Here is a 7,500-nt window from a genome sequence, read left to right as displayed (position 1 = left end):
GGCAGCAGAGAGGAATTAGAGAAAACTGCTCTGTATTTCGATCCGTTACTATAAAACTTTTTTTAGTCTTCGAAAAAACATTTTGATGGGAAACTACACTCACTAAAGTCTAGTGATTGTTCCAAATTTATTGTGTATATACGTATTTCGTGCAGATAAAAGCGCGCATATCAAGGATGATGTATGTATGGTGGGGCGATGGTAAGTAGCAGTGCAAGGTGAGAGTGAAAGCAGGAATTAAAGCAATGACTTTTATGACTAAATTTTCTTCTCGTCACAAGTAATACTAAGTAGAGTAAATGTTCTTTTCGTCATAAGCAGTACCGTCTAGAATAAAAAAAGATAATATAGAAAGCATTACACACACACACACACACACACACACACACACACACACACACACACACACACACACACACACACACACACCAAAGTTCTAAAAATTTTACAGCGACGGAAGAATGACATGTGCTATGCAAACTTTCCTATACTAAACTTTGTTTCCTATTAAGGCAACAACGGTGAAAAAGCTAATGCACGAGGAAAGTATTTGTGATGGCGCAATAGGAGCAAGCGGAGGAAAGTAAGAGCTATTAATAGAAGCACTCCGGGAGGTTACACCACATACGTATAGCACAACGGAAGAGATGATGAGATGATATGTATAGCAACAAGCATTAGCCTGTTGCAACGCTCTATGTACAGTCATCCAACTGGATGCTACAACATGATGCAGCACGACCACCACCTCCTCCTCCTCCTCCTCCTCTTTCTTTTATTCCTTTTAATTTCCTTCCTCTTCCTCGTTTCTCTTCATATCATTCATATGTTCTATTTAATTTTCTCGTGTCTTTCTCAACACACATTTGTTTTCAATACTATTCTTTCACACTATTTTCCTTCAGTCTCCTCACGGTCGGTAAAACACCCACACAACGATCCCCACCCCGTCAGCTGGCCAATAGCGAGGCGCACGGAACTTGATGCAACTTGATCCCAGCCAACCAGAAGCGCTCCCTGGCTGAGGTGAGCCGCTGGGAGCCAATCACCGATGGACCTGACTCACGTGGCTCTACTGCCGCCGGCTGGAGGAGGAACGAAGGTGAAAGAAGTAGGCCAGACAAGGACAACAATGACCTCAGAGCGAAGTAACTAAAACATGACGTTAATATGGTAGGAAATGTCTCTCTCTCTCTCTCTCTCTCTCTCTCTCTCTCTCTCTCTCTCTCTCTCTCTCTCTCTCTTAGAGTGCTAAGGAAAATAAATTTCCATCTACGTTTCACATAATATCATTTAGAAAATCACTATTAATCCGTGAAAGGCATATACAAAACAAAGTTGGCAGGTTGACAGTCCCTCCACCAGGAACTTTTCTTGAGCACGCAACAGGGAAAAAGAGATGTTTGCTTTCATCATATGATGTATTGTTTCTTACTTCTTATCGATGCTAATTCTCATACATAAGACGATACACATATCACAAATTTTCAAATTATCAGGTTCTTGGAAATGTCATGACAAAAATATTAGGAAATAATAACTACAGCAAAGCTAATAGGAAAAAAAAATTGTTGCGTCTTCACTATGAGTAACAAAAAAAGCGACATCCTGCTGTTACAGACAGGAAATCAAATAACAACATAAACTAGTACTAGAATAAGACAGAAAAAATCTATGAGCAAAGAGAACGAATTCTTGCATCATCCACATTAATTCCTAAGAACCTTCAGCTGGATTCTTGACTGCCACTTTCAACATCAGACACGTAGTAAAGGCATCCTCCCCGGTACCCACTCGCTCTGCCACTCCCACTCCGCCCCTCCATCTCCTCACGCTGCCATGACTCACGGGCACAGGGAAGGTTTTGCTGCTTGTGTGGGAGGAGAATGGGAAGAAATGAGTAGACGGTAACAAATGAGAATGAATTAGAAGAAACAGGAGAACATACAAGGAAGGAAAAAAAAAGGTGTGAGAGAGAGGGGTAAGATGGAATGACATCTTATGTGGGAGAATGGGAACAAATGGAAGAAGAGGATAACTAGTTGCACTGGCTAAAAAGAATTAAAAGTGTATAAAGAGAGCAAAAAAAGAGGGAGCGAGAGCTATAAGGACGACAGTTTGTGTAGGAGAATAAGAATAAAAAAACAGATGATAGCTAATGAAAATGAATGAGAAGTAGGAATAAGAGAATAGAACAGTATATAGAAGAGAATGAAAGAGGAATAAGTTAAGTGAAAGGGGAATGGGAAGAGAATGGACGAGAAGGTAAAAATTATTAAGAGATCATGGGGAATGTAAGAGAAACGAAAGGTAAAGGAAAATGATGGCAGTATGTCGAGAAAGGGAATGGGAAGTAAAACAACGTAGATGCAAAAAATAAACACAACTGTAAATGGAAAAAGATAGAAGAATAATGTAGAAAAAAAAAGGAAAGGATGACAGGGAATGGAAAACAGTAAAGAAGACAAAAAGAAAATGACAAACTCAACTTGAAATTGGAATGACATGGAAATAAGGAAGGAATGATAATTTTCTTGAAGAATGACGAATAATTTTAGGAAAGTAACAATGTAAGAATCGGGAAAATAATAATATTGTTAATATGATCGGAAACAACATTAACAAAATCAAAACGAAAGGCGAATAGCGAGAAAAAAGTGAGATAGATAGATAGATAAATAGATATATATATATATATATATATATATATATATATATATATATATATATATATATATATATATATATATATATATATATATATATAGATAGATAGATAGATAGATAGATAGATAGATAGATAGATAGATAGATAGATAGATAGATAGATAGATAGATAGATAGATAGATAGATAGATAGATAGATAGATAGATAGATAGATAGATAGATATAGAGATAGATAGATAGATAGATAGAGAGAGAGAGAGAGAGAGAGAGAGAGAGAGAGAGAGAGAGAGAGAGAGAGAGAGAGAGAGAGAGAGAGAGACGTTTTATCTTTCTTTGCATATAGTCACTTGATTGTACAGAGTTAGATAAGCTTAAACTGCCATCCTAGTTCCTCTCTCTCTCTTCTCTCTCTCTCTCTCTCTCTCTCTCTCTCTCTCTCTCTCTCTCTCTCTCTCTCTGACAAACATTCCATTCTTTGTCATCTATTCATTACGTAGCTCCTTTACCCAGACCAGTTATCAACATTTGCGTACAATTTATCAGCTGTCTTTGATCTTACTCACTTGGTGACTAATTGTGTGCGCGCCTGTGTGTGTGTGTGTGTGTGTGTGTGTGTGTGTGTGTGTGTGTGTAGCAAATTATGAGGCAGAGGATATGAGTTAATTCTAAGATGCATCTATTACTGTGTGGATAAAAGTCATTCCTAATTATAAACGAATTATAAACAATGGTTCTTATACCATCTCTCTCTCTCTCTCTCTCTCTCTCTCTCTCTCTCTCTCTCTCTCTCTCTCTCTGTCTACCGTCCGTCAATGCGTTTACCTGTTTGTTTATTCACAGCAGCATTACCAACAGCCATCACTATATTTCGAGGCGTTGTGCAATCTTCTAAATTTCATTGACCGCCTCGGCATGCGAACGTTCGGGTGCTGCGAGAGGTAAGGTCAAACACGAAGTTGCGAGTAATGACGTGTTTGGTGAGGTGACTGGACTCCATCCAACCTTGGTAACAAACAGGCGTGGTCCTTCATATCCTATTTCTCCTTCGAGTACCCGCGTCAAGGACAGCAAGTCACACCATCAAGACAGAGACAGGTCAGTCACATGATCAAAACCAGAACGAGTTGAGCCACAGGGACTGAGTCACAGCATGAAGACCGAGGTGACCATCAGCTCGCCGCCACACCTCGGAAGTCGTACATATGATCACTGGCTGAGTTTACCATTTCTTTTTCTGCATCAATCAAGCATGCAGCAAACTATTAAGAGGAAGCCAGCAGCGGAAGGTACAGCGATGGCAAAATGAGTGTAATCGCTGGGTACAAATGGTTTGATTTTTTTTTTCTTCCTGTTCGTCAAAGGATCGATGACATTCCAGAGGTGAGGCGAGCTAATGATACGACACAGAACCGTTTTACCGAGAAGCGGAAGGAAGCAAAACACCAATTGTTATAGTGAAGGGTGTTCCTGTGGGGTGGGAGGTGTCTTATTGCCATTTAAACATTTTCATTCCTTGTATTTGATAATTGTACACTTAAAATCACAGGCACATTACAACGAGATTAGTCTATTTTATGGAAAAAGTCATTCACACGTCCAAAATCTTATATCAGTTATACCGAAGAATTGCCTGGTTGGAGTGAAACGTTTTTTCATTGCAATGTCATTATCTACTGCAGTCTTTCTCACTTCAGTGTTTGTTATATTCTGCATAAGACAATGCCTTCTTCACATGAATATCAGTTTTCTTTTGATACTTACCTTTTCTTTTTTGGGAACGCAAGTGATCCACAGTAATTACATCAGCTTCTGTTGCTTTGTACTGCATTTTCAGTCTTTTGGTTTGGTGCGTCTTACAACGAGCGACCTAGGCTGAAATCGTCAATACCTGTGCACCAAGAGACGAACTTTGTATGACTTTTAAATACCTGTTATGGGTTCTACATCACACGCTTCTCTTCGAAATTACTTTATATATATATATATATATATATATATATATATATATATATATATATATATATATATATACATACACACACTATATATATATATATATATATATATATATATATATATATATATATATATATATATATATATATATATATATATATATATATATATATATATATATATATATATATATATATATATATATATATATATATATATATATATATATATATATATATATATATATATATATATATATATGCAGATAGATAGATGGATAGATAGATAGATAGATAGATAGATAGAGAAATAGATATAGATATAGATATACATAAGTATAGATAGATAAGTAGATAGATAGATAGATAGATACAGACAGATAGATAGATAGATAGATAGATAGATAGATAAATAAATAAATAGACAGATAGTTATATAGATAGATTTATAGATAGATTGATAGACAGATAGACAGTTAGATAGATAGATATGAATATTGACAGTGAAATGAAAATATTGATTAATTTTATCCATATACTTCTTTTTTGTTCCTTCTTAATACATAAACTGTGCCATATTAAAGTGAGTCATTGTTACTCTTTCCGCTGTTCGTCAGTTACTTTGCCAAACTTTTAACCTTCTTATCTACTCTTGGAAGTCATCAGTATACCTTCAGCTCTTCAAGTAGTTAATTCCAGATAACCAGTATATATCCTCCCCCATTCTTAGGTACTCTCTATCAGTGATGGTGCAAGCAACGCATATTAAGTTCTGTCATAGAATAAGCTTAGCATATTTTCCACCGCTTATGTAGATATTTCTTTTCTCGCGTCTGAGGGATGAGGTATGTTTTTTTTTTTTTTTTTCTTGCTCCCTTGTTTTTAAGTTGCTTTAAAATCTTACAATTTTTTCTTTATATCAAACACACACACACACACACACACACACACACACACACACACACACACAGCTCGGGGAGAGAAAGACATGCAGTGAAAGAAGAGTAAGGAGGAGAGTTTCTAGAGAAGGGTTACTATAGGCGCCGCGGCAGAGGAGGACGATGACGAGGATGGGGAGGCGAGAGGGAGGCAAACAGGAGGAGGAGGAGGAGGAGGAGGAGGAGGAGGAGGAGGAGGAGGAAAGGGAAAGGGGAGACGAGGGAATGGAGAGGGAGGTAGGAGTAACAGGGGGAGAGAGGAAAGGGTAGGGGGTTGTGGGTTAAAGGAAGGGAGGGAGAGGGGAGGGAAGTGAAGAGTAGTGGTGGTGGTGGTGGATCAGAACAGGGAGCAGTATGAGTCAGTAAGAATGAGTCACTTCCCCCCACCTCTACACCACCACCACCACCACCATCACCGCCGCTGCCGCAGCCACCACCATCACTATCACCACTATCATCACCAGAAATGCCATCTCCACGACCATCACATCCTTCCCCTCCTTCTCTATTTCTCCACACACTTTCACTACTGAATTTTACTTTAATTTTCTTTCAGTGGCTTCATATAATCACGCTCTTGGGGCACTTCAGTCAGTTATGAACTATTTTCTCTAGTTATGGAAGCAAAGCGGCATCTGTAGGCACACATTTTTTGTCAAAGGTTACATCAAGTAAAGTTATTTTAAGTGGTCTTCCCACTAATGATAGAAAATTCTTGTCAAGTTTCAGGAAAACACCCTTGAAAACTTACCTGTCTCCGCTAATGTTTCTTAAACTACTTGTTCATTTTCTGTATTTCCTCATTCCTATCACTCGATATCTTTCAAGCGGCATCGTTTAAGACATTTATCCACCGATTCATGCATGGCAATCCATTTGGTTCTCTTCGTAGGGAACTGGCACCGCAGTAAATACACATATATATATATATATATATATATATATATATATATATATATATATATATATATATATATATATATATATATATATATATATATATATATATATATATATATATATATATATATATATATATATATATATATATATATATATATATATATATATATATATATATATATATATATATATATATATATATTATATATTATTTCGCCTTGTTCATAGCACCTTTACATAAATATGCAGATGTAAGAAAAAAACAGTAATTAGCGTCCCGAGGTAGCACTGAGGTCCCGAGACCTGGCCCAACTAACTCCTGCAAGATGAAGGCCATACAGGGCAATATTCAAGCCAATGTTCATAACCAAGAGTAGAAATTGGGCAAGTTACATCAATCAGAGTTAAGAGTTTTGATAATATTCTAATGCGCTTTCCTATTCTTTGTCTAAAACTACTATTGACTTCATCCCATCTACGTATTTTCTGCTATTCATGTTTATATTTAGGGCTTCGCTAACCCATTTCTTCCTCTTCCAACACCACTTTTCATATCCTATTTAGGAAGAGAAAAATCATTTCCTTCCCTCTTCCTATCATTTATTTCTTTTGTTCCTTTCCTCTTTGTTTTTCCTACGTTCCTTTCTAAAACATGACGTCCCCGTTATAATTACGTATATCACAATCATGTGTGTCTGCGTCATATACTTTCTGGTTGGTGTAATTCTTGTTGTTGTTATTGTTCTTCTTGTTCTCGTTCTTATTCCTCTTCCTACTCTTCTTCCGTCTCCTTCTCCTCCTCGTCTTCCTCCTGTGCCTCTTCCTCCTCTTCTTTCTCTTCTTCCTTCGCCGACTTTTCTTCTTCCTTCTCCTTATCCTTTTTATTCTGCCTCCTACTGTTCCTCTCTTTCTTCAACTTTCTCCCTCACCTTTTCGTCCACCTCCTCACAGTGACGTAGATGCCCGTTCATTTCTTTAGTAGCCCACACGTCAGACTCACTAGCAAACTGGTGCACGTCATTCACTTGGTAAAAGG

General features: G+C 37.3%; 1 long non-coding RNA gene across 1 annotated transcript in view; it reads right to left on the bottom strand.

Annotated features, from left to right (window-relative positions):
- Positions 1 to 1,579: 1,579 nt before the first annotated feature.
- Positions 1,580 to 7,500, bottom strand: part of LOC123517533 — a 138,374-nt gene continuing 132,453 nt past the window's right edge. Inside the window, exon 4 of the long non-coding RNA XR_006678488.1 lies at positions 1,580 to 1,867. This is a non-coding gene — a long non-coding RNA (uncharacterized LOC123517533). The remainder of the gene's footprint in view (positions 1,868 to 7,500) is intronic.

The sequence above is a fragment of the Portunus trituberculatus genome, chromosome 42 (assembly GCF_017591435.1).
Source record: "Portunus trituberculatus isolate SZX2019 chromosome 42, ASM1759143v1, whole genome shotgun sequence".
Taxonomy (NCBI): domain Eukaryota; kingdom Metazoa; phylum Arthropoda; class Malacostraca; order Decapoda; family Portunidae; genus Portunus; species Portunus trituberculatus.
The sequence above is the reverse complement of the archived record's forward strand: the minus strand, read 5'-3'. Positions and strand labels throughout refer to the sequence as shown.